Below are 13,991 nucleotides of genomic sequence, written 5' to 3'. Positions count from 1 at the left end.
TTGATGTCTATTGATGCCATAAACTCTCCCCCTTCCAGGGAGGAGATCACAGTGCGAATTGACTGCATTCGGAAGGACCGGATGCGTAAAAACCGGGTTAAGATCCTTCAGATCCAGGATAGGTCTGACACTTCCATTTGGCTTCGGAACGGTAAAGAGATTCGAGTAAAACCCCGAAACCTGTTCTTTTGGGTCCACTTCTACTATCACCCCCTGGGATAGTAAGTGATCTAAGGCCAGAAATAGCGTTTTTTGCTTTACTAGGTCCCTGGGGATCCTTGACCTTAGAAAGCAAGAAGGTGGAATCTCCTGAAACTCTAGCTTGTAGCCCAGAGATACCGAAGAGATCACCCACTTATCCCGGATCTCTTCCCGCCAGGCTTCCGTAAACTGCAGGAGCCTTCCCCCCACTCGGCCGAGCGGGGGCGCCCCTTCACAAGGAAGCTTTTGGGCTCTGCTTGGCAGACTTTTGACCCCAGGATTTCTTCTGCCCCTGGGCCCGGCCTTGAGCCTTTCCAGTAGAGGAGGGTTGAGAAGGCCGTCGCCACTGCTTAGAGCTTGATGCTCCGGGAGAGAGAGAACGCCTAAATGATGGACATTTGCTCCATTTGACTGGAAGGAGAGTAGATTTACCCCCTGAAATTTTTTGGACGAATTTGTCTAATTCTTCTCCAAACAAACGTTCCCCCTTAAACGGTAACCCAATAAAATGCTTCTTGCATGATAGCTCAGCTGCCCAATTCTTTAGCCATAGGGCCCTTCGCATGTGCACCAACAGGAGAGACAAACGAGATGCTTGTTGGACAGAATCCAAAATCGCATCAATCATGAAACACAGAATTTGAGGTATTTCTGCATAATTCTCAACTTCCTCACTGGGAAGGAGGCCAAGCATCTGCTTAACCTGTTCCTTGAGGAACTGACACAACCCCACGGCTGCGACTGTAGGTTGCACTACAGCGCCAGTCATGGAAAAGGAGGCTTTTAACAATGTTTCCAACTTCTTATCAGTTGGATCTTTAAATACCTGAGCATTATCCAACAGACAGGTCAGGTTTTTATTCACGCAAGAAACAGCCGAATCGACAGATGGGACCCCCCATTTCTTGGTGAAACTTTCCTCTAGAGGATAATGCATAGAAAACCTTTTAGGAGGAGCAAACAGTTTATCTGGATGTCCCCAATCCTCATGCAACAATTTATCCATTAAGGGATGAATTGGAAAGGAAAAAGCTGTGGGATTTTCCTGACTCCCAGGGAAGAAACAGAGGACGTAGCGACTTCAGCAGCAGGCATTCTGAATGTGGTACGCACCAATTCAGTATAATACTGCACCTGTTTTCTGAGTGCCTGGGAGGAGGGGACTCTCTCCTCCTCCTCTGATTCCTCTGACTGCTCAAGATCCCTGTCCCAAGATAGGGATCTCTCCTCATTGTCAGAAGAATCATCTGAAAGAGGAATCTCAGCAGAGGGAGGGGATCTACCCCTTTTCCTGCTATCTTTCAGGGAAGCAGAAATAAAATTCATGATTCTCCCCTCAAAACCCTCCAATGTAGCCCTAAGGGAGTCCTCAGTGACGTATACCGGGGCTGAGACATTAGGAGAGGCTGCAAAACCTGACAGGGGCACTGACTCATCCTGTGAGGCTGGCTCCAGTCTTGCAGGGGGGGATGGTAACTTAAAGGCATTTTTAGAACCCCTGGACCTAGGCGGTGATTTACCAGTGCCCTTGTTACCTCCCCCTGAGACCCTCTTACGAGGAGACATAGTCCTAATCTACAAAGCAGAGGTACTAGTACAAAGTGCAATCACTGTTGTGCTTAAAGTCTCACAAAAAATATATATGCTTAAACTGCACAACCTGATGCTGAGTAGGTGTCTTAGGTTTGCCTGGATCCAATCCCTTGGGATGCTTACTGCCCACAGCTCCTCTGTCTCACACTTACAGCCCCCTGACGCTCTGGGCTTTTTAAATCTGCCGCCTGGCGCCTGCGCAGTACAGCGCCGTGCACACCAACGTGCACAGCTCACAACCACACTCCCCCCTCCTCCATTAGCCCGGGAGCGCGCTCGGCGCGCGTGTGCACGAGGACCGAATCCAGGGGGGAAAGGGAATCTCCATCGGAGCTGCGTGGGACCCCCAGTCTACGTGGGACCCCTGTATTACATATATTATGGCAGGGATTGCAGTGGAGACGTGAGACCTCTGGAGAACCAGGCTTCACTGAGCGTGTGTACTGAAAGGCATGTAAGTATGCATCAGGCTGCTCTTACTCCCTCTAGTGGTGGAAACCAGGAAAGACATACTACTACTCAAATGAAGAAATCCATAATATAATTATATATAGGATTAACTTCCCTTACCTGTCCTCGCCGCAGGAATTGCAGTAATCACGGTGGGCAGAGTTGTGCCAACCTTCAGGTTTTTTTGGGGTTCTTTCTCAGAAGAACCTCCTACCTGGACCTTGTAAAGACTCTGCCAGAAACTTTCGTGCCACTATGTAAATAGTACACCAAGTCTGGTTTTCCCAGAGCCCAGTCTTCCAATAGGAGAGGACTTACAGGCAAAACCTTGTTTCTTCGGATGACAGGGCCCGGGTACCATACCATCTTGGGAGTCAAAATATCGGCCCGAGATATGGATTCGGTTTGTTGTAGCCCTTAGGTCCCCGCAGGGACCTGCACAGAGCTTTCTTCATAGCACATGTTTTACGTGACCAACCACCATAGACACTGGCGAAAAAACTGAGGTGCCTCCCATATGGGAGGGGTTATATAGGGGAGGAATTCTCCTTAATTGGCGTTAACCAGTGTCCAATCACCAGAGGTGCCTATATAACCCACTATGTAATGAGCTCCTGTGTCCCCTGATGTATGATCAAGAAATATATATATATATATAGAGAGAGAGAGAGAGAGAGAGAGGGAGAGATCAGCCATAACATTATGTACATCCATCATAACCCGTCAAGGCATGTACGCCACTAAGCCTCTGAAGGTACGCTGCTGTATCTGGCACCAAGCCGTCACATCCGAGCACATCCCACAGAGGCTCGATTTGAATTGGGATCTAGACAAGTTAACAGCTGTCTTCCTTCGGGTCTTGGATATAGTAACCCGGAAGCGATGTCATTACATCACTTCCTGGATGGCATCTTTAAGGCGTCAGTTTTAAAAAATATAAAGTATTTAAAAACGCTGATCTTGACATTTTGAATACTTTCAAGTGCAGAGGAGAGGTTTGGGGCCTTGTAGATCTCTGTCAAAAGACATCTTTACATTCCTTGTGACAGCAATAACAAGTGATAAAAAAAAGCGTACAAATTTTTTTTTTAATGTACAGAATATCGGCAGACATTATCGGCTATCAGTATTGTATCGGCACTGAAAAAAACATATCGGTCGGTCCCTACTGAGGAGCATGTTGTGTGGACAAAGGAGAACTAGTCCAAAGTTCACTTTAATGATGAAAGCGAGTTTAATTTATTTGGGTCCAAAGGGAAACATTATGGTTGTTGTCAAACTGGGGAAAGACCGAACCCAAAGTATGTAAAGAAGTCAGTAAAAGATGGTCATGGTTTGGGGAATGTTTTCTGTTGTGGGAGTTAGGCCTCTGTTTACAGCTACATGGCAGAGTGAATACAAATATCTATCAGAACCTTCAACAACATGCGGTTCCTTCCCTGTGTTCATCACTCAGTCAGAAATGTTCATGCACAACAATGCCTCCTGTCACACAGCAAAACGGGTAAAGCAGTTCCTTAAAGAGGAAGTAAACCCTGATGAGTTTACTTCCTCTTTCATTCCCTGCAAAGGCAAAGCATAATGGACTACTATGCATTGCATTGCATAGTAGTCCATTATGTGTCACTTACCTGACACAGGAGCCAGCGAAGTCGCTGCTGTCCCCTGTAGTCCGCCGCATCCATCTTGTTGGTGGGTCTCGCAGCTCAGCCGCTGTCATTCGGCGAAGCCGCGATGACGTCACTCCCGCGCATGCGCACGGGAGCCGACACGCGCGGCAGCTCCATCGCTGAGAATGCCGCGCTCAGTGCGCTTGCGTGCCGCTGTCTACGGTGCATGCGCCGTAGACAGCGGTGCCCATTTTCGGGCAAATATCTCCTAAACCATATAGGTTTAGGAGATATTGCTTGGACCTACAGGTAAGCCTTAATCTAGGCTTACCTGTAGGTCAAAGTGGTTTGTAAGGGTTTACAACCACTTTAAAGCTGAAAACATTGAAATAATGAAATGGCTAGTCCAGAGTCTGGATCTAAACCCAATAGAAAACCTCTGGAAAATCCTTTGCAACCTATGGCCAAGAGACCCACTACAGTCACAGAACTGTGCAAAAGACTGGAAGAAGAATGGAACAAAATCACACCAGAGCAGTGTGAGAGACTAAGTGATGCCCTGTGGCTGCAGATGTGGTGAAGTCAAGAGCAAGAGCCCCCCACCTCCTACTAATTGTTCATTGATGTAACCTTCAGAAATTTTAGTTGCAATCTTTCTCCGTGCAACAGTCATTGCCGTTCTCTAATTTTGATCATTGCGTTTTCTACTAAAGTTTTTTTGTTGAAGTGCCTTGGTAATTTTGAAAAACACCATTTTATTAGCATGGTTTGGCCACAACAAAAATTCCATCAAATGTTAAGCAATGAAGATTACAATATTTATGAAAAAATCAAGTGTTAATAAATTGTTCTCTAATTTTGATCTCCAGTGTGTGTGTGTGTGTGTGTATGTATGTATATATATATATATATATATATATATGTGTGTGTGTATGTATATAATTCATTACCAAAATATGGAAAAATAGATTCAAAATTTGGAAGCAAGCCTATGAAAAAAGTCTACTGCTAAAAATTAAAGAAAATAATACTGAAGATACCTTAGACCAAGGTTCACTAAATGCTGGACCCGCAACAAAAGAGACAGTGCTGTCCAGACCGTAGCCATGCCACTTATCAGCCTGGGTGATCTCTCTCTGGTTCCCTGCTGGCCACTGCTATCATACTCACAGCAGGCAGGAGGGAGGCGCTGCATATCAGGACAGAGGGCAGGATTTGGTAATCATCCACTTGTTGATAAAATAAGTTGGGCAGCACCTGCCCTCTGTCCTGATATGCAGCACCTTCCGCCATGCTCGGTGTGAGGATGATAGCGGTGGCCGGGTGGGAGACCAGAGGGAGAAAACACCCAGCTGCTATGTGCCTCTGCCCTGGTAGGACTGTGCAGGGGGAGCTGAATGATGAAAGAGGGACTGTGATGTAAAGGAGGGGGGGGCTATGACTGCAAGGGGCACTGTGATTTATGAGGGGGGGTGTTGTAATGTATAAAGTGGACACTGATGTAAAGTGGGAGCTGCGATGTTAGGGGGGGTTGTGATGTGAAGGAAGCTGAGGACAGTGATGTACAGAAGAGACTGTCACCAAGATTCGGGCATCTGCCTTAAGAAAATTTTACAAACTAGACCCCTCTGAATTTTAATTTGAGACTTATGCCCTGTACACACGGTTGGACATTCCGACTACAAAATCTGTCGGGTTTTTTCTGACAGATTTTGGCGCAAACTTGTCTTGCATACACACGGTCGCACAAAGTTGTTAGAAAATCCGATCGTTCAGAATGTGGTGATGTACAATACGTACGACAGGACTATAAAGAGGGCAGTAGCCAATATATTTTGTCTCGTAATTTATTCTGAGCATGCGTGGCAATTTGTCCGTCGGAATTGTCTACACACGATCAGAATTTAAACAGTCGGATTTTGTTGTCGGGAAAATTTTAGATCCTGCTCTCAAATTTTGTGTGTCGGAAATTTAGATGGTAAAAGCCGGATGGACCCCCCATTTTCCGTCGGAAAGTCAGACCGTGTGTACAGGGCATAATACCTTCTCTGTAAATGTTCATTAACTGGTATTAGTGATTTAACCATTTTGGAAGACAAGTATGTATGAAAGACCATTCATTTTATTCTTAGGGTAGTGCCAATAGCCGAAACGCCTGGAAAACAATTATATAGTATGCATGGCTTAAATTAAACAGAATTTTGGACATTTTAGATTGACTTACCAAAAAGCATTGCCATGGTGACAGATCTGGTGCCTGCCTAATTGAACAGGTTCCATTTTTTAATTGACATGATCTATATATATATAGCTAAGCTTTATAGCTAAGTAAGAGTGCATGTGAATATTGCTTGTCTAGTTAGTTGGTTTTATAAATCTTAAATGAGGATATGTTTAACCTTTTTGTCTTTTTATCTTTCCTTAGGTCAGTAGCAATGATAAAAGAACAAGATTAAAAAGTGTTCTTGAATGGATAATGGAACTTGTTTCATGTAAACCTGTACACATCCTCATAAATTAGTATGTATTGGAAGAATGTCTGATGGAAATGAATACCGTTACAGTATGAACAATTCAGTGCTGTGACTTTGCCTCACTGGTCCTATTAATATGCTTCTCAGATAAGGCATCAAGAAAAGTGCCATGACATGTAATCTTCTGAATGACTATGCCAACTGATTTGATGAGAACAGTATGAAATCCCTTTACTTTGCGTCATGCTCTGCACTATTAATTTGATGCCAGTACTATATAAACACTTGGCCAAGAAGAGGATGTCTAGTGGTAATACATACTGACCCGATGAGGAGTAATTATCTTCAAATTGTTTTGTATTTTCACAACCCCACCTCTTGTATTTTTTTTTTTTTTTTTTTTTTTTAGGGGGAATCCTTGTCATGTTACAGAAAGGGTAAAACCTATAGGGCGCAGGAATACAAAATACTGTACAACTCAATATGGCAGCAACATTTGTAGATTGTAAGTGTCAATGAAGGAACATTGTCAACATGACAGGGTGGAGACTACAGCATCTTGGGGCCCAAGTTGAATTTCCAGGTATTTCTTACACACAGGATTCTGATTTATCTTTCGTTGGTCAAACATTAAGTATGTTTCGATACTGTGTTGTTGTTTTTTTTGCCATGATCACTTTTTTTTGTGAAATTACCTTAAGTTCAATTTCACTTTTTGTATACATGGAACTGAAAAGAAATCTCTTACAATGAATATTGTTGGAAGGAACAAACAGAACAAGGCAAGCTGGTAAAGATCAAACAAAAAACTTAAAACTTGTTATGGTTCAAATCCCTTGAAAAGTTTGCAATATGCTGTCAGTAGCCTCAATTCTCAGGTTTCCTTACAATGTAAATATTTTATTGTTATCTTACACTCTACTGGTACAGATTTACCTCTGTATCCCTAAAAATTATGCTATATGTAGATACATCATATAACACATATTCACCTTTTTCCTGTATTGTTATGGTAAACATAAAATGTGTTATGTGGTATTAATATATATATATATATATATATATATATATATATATATATTGTTTTTTGTTTTTCATTTAGTTTTTTCATTTGAAGGACAAGGAAAAAAATATTTATTTTTGAAAATTGCCCAGCTCATCCAGATACAACCTACACAAGTGAAGGTGTGATGTATGTTTGGAGAGCTTTATGAGGAATGTTTATTGAAAATTTGGTTTTCTAGGGCTATTCAGCTTGTTTGATTTATTTTGAGTTAACAGCTTTTGCTAAGCAGTAAAATCTGTTAACTCAATATAAATCAAACAATCTTATAAGCATAAACACTGTAATAAGTGAGTCTGTATAAACCGGTTATTATCCATGGAATGCTCTTGTAAGGCTGGGTTCACACTAGTGTGGATTGGATGCGGCTTTCCCTGCATCCAATTCACACAGCAGGAGATTGTGACTGTCTCTCTATGGAGCCGGTTCACATATCTCCGCACGACTCTGGTGCGATTTGCACAGGAGCCCTGTGCGTCTTTTGGTCTATTCAAGGTCTGAAATCAGCCAAAAATTTGGCTGAAATGTGACTTGAAACAATGAACAAGGAGGCACCAGACTCCTGATGTGAGCTGCTGTGTGCTCATATATCAGTGATGGTGAACCTTGGCACCCCAGATGTTTTGTAACTACATTTCCCATGATGCTCCAGTATACTGCAGAGTGCCAGAGCATCATGGGAAATGTAGTTCCAAAACATCTGGGGTGCCAAGGTTCACCATCACTGTCATATATGAACCCAACCTAAAGCAGTTATAATCATCAATAAATCTGAAAAACCACATGTGCTGAGATTTATAATTTCAATAATCCTAACCTCTTTCTAGTAAGATGAGCACTGTGTTTTTCACGCTGGTAGAACATTAGCTATAACATGCATGTTATGTTAATGCAAGTATACTCTACATAGGTTAACAAAGCAGGATTGAGTAGAAATTTAATTTTATTATTCTTATTTTATTTTTATTTTTTTGCTGTGCAGATTGTTCACATTGGAGTATAGATATCATAACGTGTTTTAATGGTGGGTAGTGGGTGGGTATTTTGAACTGTACGTGTTAAGTGTCTCAAGGATTGTGGTAGCATGTAGCCCTCTTTTGCAGCACTGGCAATTTTTTCATACTAAAATAAAATCATGTTTAGAAAGCAAAGCAGTAAAATTTAAAACTGCAAGGCACATTTTAAGTAAATTTCGCCAAATATGGGTAAAGGCTCATCAAGAAGAATGATGAACACCTATCATTCACTTGCTGCTGGAAGACATGGCAGACTTGTTCCCTTTTTGTTTGATGGGTGAAAATGAATGCTTCATAAAAAATAACTGTTGGCTGACTTTTCAACTTTTTGGAAAACTTTTTTTTATGCAGCAATGGTCACTTCCAAAGACTGGAAGTGCACTTTAAAAAATGTGATAGTTGTCTAATTATTGCATGTGATAAAACGGTTACTTTAAATAACGTGTATATAGGACCCTTTAAACTGGCCACACACTATGCATTGGGGGTTATTTATGAAAGGCAAATCCACTTTGCACTGAAAGTGCACTTGGTAGTGCAGTCGCTCTAAATCTAAGAGGTAGATCTGAAATGAATGGAAGCTCTCCTGATTTTATCATCCAATCATGTGCAAGCTAAAATGCTGTTTTTTTTATTTTCCTTGCATGTCCCTTTTGGATCTACAGTGACTTTACTTCCAAGTGCATTTCCAGTGCAAAGTGGATTTGCCTTTAGTAAATAACCCCCATTATGTCTTCTATCTTGGACTACTGCACTTCCCCTCTGGATCTTAAACATGGGGCCTATTTATAACAGGTTTAAAATCACTTTCCAGGAAGTGTATTTTGGATTACTACTTTCTACTAGTTATACTAATACATATGGAATTTGGAATGGGGGGGGATTACCATGTGAATAGTTTTGTTGCTAATGTGGAGGAATGCCTTCATTTTTTTGGAGGAAGGTCATAGGTGTGTGCAGCCTATTGCATTAGGGTTTGCACCCCAGAACTCAAACACGCATTTGTGTACCACTCTGAAAAGTGTTCCACATTTGGATTACTTTTCACAGGTATTTGGGAGGGGCAGTGATGAGGCGATATGTTGCCTCTTCACCACCTGTTTTACTACTGCGCCGCAACCACAGGCATTGCACTGAATGGATTGCATTCAGTGGACATTACTGCTGAATGCAACAGGGTGTGCAATTCCTGCCACAAAGCAACATTGCATGTGCAAAACCACATTACAGGGGTGTTTTACCAGGGTGCAAATGGAAGGGGGCAGCAATCTATTGATTCTTGCTGTTTATTACAGGTGTGAGCAGCTAACTGCCCCTGCTGAACCTGTACACCTCAAAGAAAAAGTGTGTCCAGCATAGATCACGGCAGGTGTGCGAACAGCCACAAATAGCTGTGGCCATCGACCTTAATTGAAGTGTGCAGGTTTGGCTGCTGCAGCTAGCAAGCAGATTCCTGCCGCTGCCATTTGCACCCTTGAAAAACACTGAAAAACACTGTATCTGAAGGGAAGCTGGATGGAGGGGATGTAAAAATGTGGCTCAGCTGCATGTTTTCACCACACAACCAACCACAAGCGTAAAGGAGCCCAAATAGTCAGCTATAGGAAAATGCAGTGCAGTGCCTTCTATTATAGTCTATCAAATAGCACAAATAGCAAAAGTCCACTGAGTACATGAGAGCAATCACACTCACAGTGCTCATATCCTCAGCCGAATGCAGTAGACTAGAATGACACTGTACTTGTAATCCTAAAACTTGTCAGCATACTGGTCTAGTCCCAGCTTCTTCTGCTTACTTCTATCCCCACTTATTAGATCCATAACACAGAGTCAAAGGAAGTTTTCCAAAACTCTGTTAGCTCTGTTCTACAGGCAGGCTGGGAGAGACAATAAGCTGGCAACATCAGGGCAATTGCTATGCATGGCACATGGGGTGTTTAGGATGTGCCCAGGCACATCCGACACACTCTGTGCACACACCTATGAGGAGGATGTTGGATGTTACATAGGATAGAGGGACAACAGAAAATGGTAGGGAAAATGGGTACTGATTTTCTCCTATAAGCACACTGCTTTAAAATTCTAAAGTGAGATAAAGAAAAATGGATAAGTGATGTTGACCTTCAAATTTCTATAAATAGGGGAATTATGTCAAGTGTTGGAATGTTATGCATGTGCTAACATCAATTTTATAACATTTAATGTAACAACATTTTTGCAGAAATGCTATTTATAAATCATGTGAAATGAGCAGCGTCCAACAGAGAAAGTGCATAAATAATGTAAACGGTTTTTTTTTCTTGTTTTTTTTTGCAATTTAACAAGAAAAATTGAGGGGAATCTCAGTAACATCCAAGAAATTAACTGAGTAGGATGCAAAGCAACCACTGTCCCACTTTATAATAAAGCCAAATTAGAAAGATTAGCAAAGTGCCAAAGCATGTTCTGCAATGTGTGGTCTGTTCCTAGTTTCAGTATTTCAGTTTCTTATAGCATATTATTAAATATGTACAAATACTATTCAGCTAGGCACACTGTCTTGTAAACATGTGTAAGTTTAATAGGGAACCTAATTCTGTAATCGCTTCTGTGTGTTTTTAGCCAGTTTTAGTCACTGTTACTACTGAGTATTCATTAATTGTTTACTTTACTCATCCCCTTTCCCTGATAAATATTAGATTGATAATGGGATATGTGCAATATTGGCGTAAATACTGTATAGTTTACTACTTGTGGACAAAATGTTACAAGTTGTCTGAGAACAACAAAATCACCAATGTCTTCCATTTTGAGATGTGTATAGTTCCATACAGTGTAGCTAACTGTAGTACCACTTAGTACCAGTGCATGAAATATTAATCTTTACTAAATAGGAGTGACTAAAAATTATACCATTATATTGAGTGCTGTATTGAGTAAATGTTCCTTAACATGCATGGGGTAGTTCTTTGTTTTTTGACAAATACAATAGGTAAAAAAATCGCAAAATAGAATTTTTGCATCCGAAAACTACTATTACTATTTTTGTTGTAAAATGAATCGAATCTTCCCTCTTTTAGTGTAGATCTGATTACCTAGTGTAGGTCATTGATACATATTTACTACAGGGTACTGTGGGGCAGAACCAAGAGATGGCATACAAATGTTTTGTTTATTCTAATTCCTTGTACACACAGTCAGACTTTCCGACGGAAACTGTGTGATCGGACTGTGTTGTCGGAAAATCAAATCGTGTGTGGGCTCCATCAGTCTTTTTCCGTCTCAATTTCCGACACACAAAGTTTGAGTATAGAAAACTAAGCATAGAGCTCAGAACATCAAGGAAAAAAACTCGACAGGAGTATTTCCTAATAGTTCAGTGGGACACAAAGTTTGAGATCTGGATCTGGATGCAAAGTGCCATGTATGCTCAGAATAAATTACGTGATGAAAGCTATTGGCTACTGGCCTCTTTATAGTCCCGTCGTACATGTTGTAGGTCACCTCGTTCTCAACGTTCGGATTTTCCGACAACTTTGTGCGACCGCGTGTATGCAAGACAAGTTTGGGCCAAAATCCATCTGAAAATATCTGACGGATTTTATCGTCGGAATGTCTGACCATGTGTACAGGGCATTAGATTGCCCTGATTATAACAGAAATAAACTGTTGTGATGCCTATGGAAGTTTTGAAAGGGTGACATCCCTGTAATTACTATAATGATGCTTTATAGTTTTTCAGTGATCTTGCCAATCTTTCCACGTCCAAAACAAATAGAGGCCTATTCTACCTCTCATTGTCGGCTTTAACTATTGAAGCAGTAATATCCCAAAAGGCAGTTGCCTGAATTGTGCTCAAATACAAATTTCGTAAACCTTTAGTTGGTTGCACACCTCATTATGCAGGAAATACTGCGGGATCTCAGAGTACTATGTAGAAGGTAAAACTATGCACATATTTTAAAAATTTCTGACAACAGAACTTGGGTCTCCATTTGATCACAGACGATTGCAGGGCAACTGCATCATCTTTCCAAAATCTTTACAGTAACCCAGGATACTGCAGAATGTGAAGGAACATAGTTTTAATAACCCATTAGTACATGTACACTGTATGATAGTGTTTTTGTTTCTACAGTGAAAGTCTAATTGCATGCATATATTGTAAACGGACATGTATATATTAGGAAGCAAGCATACTTAGTAAATTGTGAGATGGTATGGCAAGCTGAAGTTCTCCAATTGTCAAACTTTTAACTCCTGGCAGGCTTGCTTTTGCTGGCTGGGAGGGATGACTTGGACTTTTCGGTGTGCAGCATTAAAGCCCTGCTTTGACATCTGTCGAGCATCCAGGTATTCACATTATTATATAACCACTCCAGTGGAGGAAGCAATAAAAGTTGAGCTTTGCATGCAGTAGCATAATGAGAAACATTAAATACCTCTGAAATGAAAGTGCAATATAGCAGCTTGGCACTGTTGGTGCAAAGAAAGCCATACAAGTTTAAGTCTTGTAGCAATAACTGTTTACACAATACATTACAGAACTGTCAAAGGTAGCCATGTGCTTTGTTATCTGAAACAGAAGCTCAGTGAAAATCATTTTTATTTAAAGAGTACCACAGTTTTTAAAGGGGTTGTAAACCCTCAAGGTTTTTCACATGAATGCATTTTTTGCATTAAGATAAAAAATCTCCTGTGATGCAGCAGCCCCCCAGAGCCCCCCTTTTACTTACCTGAACCCAAATTTAGGCACTTTAGGAGAGTCAATCTGTGTGCCATGTTAATAGTGATTCAGGATCCAAAGAGGGTTTTACCTTTTCCGAGTGTATGAACATGTACTTTTCGCAGCCACATTGCTGTGGTTGGAGGAGTTTGTTGTTTTCAGAGTAAGGGAATGCAGGACTTAGCTGCATTCGTTAGGGGACGTAGTAGGGACTTTTTATATTTTCTGGCGGATATAGTCGATATATACAGTAGGAAGAATGCTGGGTCGTTCGGGATCTGGAACTCTGTAAATTTTGGGGATATGGTCCGGACCGCAATCCAGAATGCTGCCAGTCTGGGGCAGGACCAAAATATACGAAGCATTGTTCCCTTGTCTTCTCGACAGCGCCAGCATTGTTCTGGTGCGTCCAGGAAGATAATGTGCAGGCGACTAGGTGTCAAGTACCACCTCGTTAAAATTTTGTAGTTTGTCTTCTGTATTTTTGTGCACGGTGATGATTTGAGGGAGAATTGTATCACATTTTGAGTTTGGGATGTTGTAAAAGTGCGATCTTGATCTACTTCCCACTTTGTAATTCCTGAGAGTTGTGGCTGCTGGGTCAGTGTACTCAGAAGTGAGCACATTTTGGAAAGGACCCGTGGTAATGGTTCTGTGCCAGAGCAATATTCTTCGAATATGGTAATAGGTCTGCTGTAGCTTTGTGGGTCTTGGATCGTCTGAAGAAAGTGGTGTAATTGTGCAGCCTTCCAGAAGTCAAGTTTAAATGGACCTATAAGTTCTGAAATGGAGGGCCACCTATCCCGTAACACAAACTGAGAAGCTGTGGTGTGGTTAGAGTTCCTCGACGTCTGGAATTGTGTGGTTGTTATTCCTGGG

General features: G+C 41.5%; 1 protein-coding gene across 2 annotated transcripts in view; it reads left to right on the top strand.

Annotated features, from left to right (window-relative positions):
* The window catches only part of LOC143943350 (uncharacterized), a 649,830-nt gene extending 642,455 nt beyond the window's left edge, over positions 1 to 7,375 (top strand). The window contains exon 5 of one of the 2 annotated variants that reach the window (XR_013264925.1): positions 6,280 to 7,375. The gene's annotated coding sequence lies outside the window, so the exon portion shown is untranslated. The remainder of the gene's footprint in view (positions 1 to 6,279) is intronic. The other variant, XR_013264918.1, reaches the window with a different exon arrangement.
* The last annotated feature ends 6,616 nt before the right edge of the window (positions 7,376 to 13,991 follow it).

This window comes from Lithobates pipiens, unplaced genomic scaffold (assembly GCF_037356315.1).
Source record: "Lithobates pipiens isolate NorthernLeopardFrog02 unplaced genomic scaffold, aLitPip1_a1.2 Scaffold_30, whole genome shotgun sequence".
NCBI classification, from domain to species: domain Eukaryota; kingdom Metazoa; phylum Chordata; class Amphibia; order Anura; family Ranidae; genus Lithobates; species Lithobates pipiens.
This window is presented reverse-complemented; position numbering and strand designations above follow the sequence as displayed.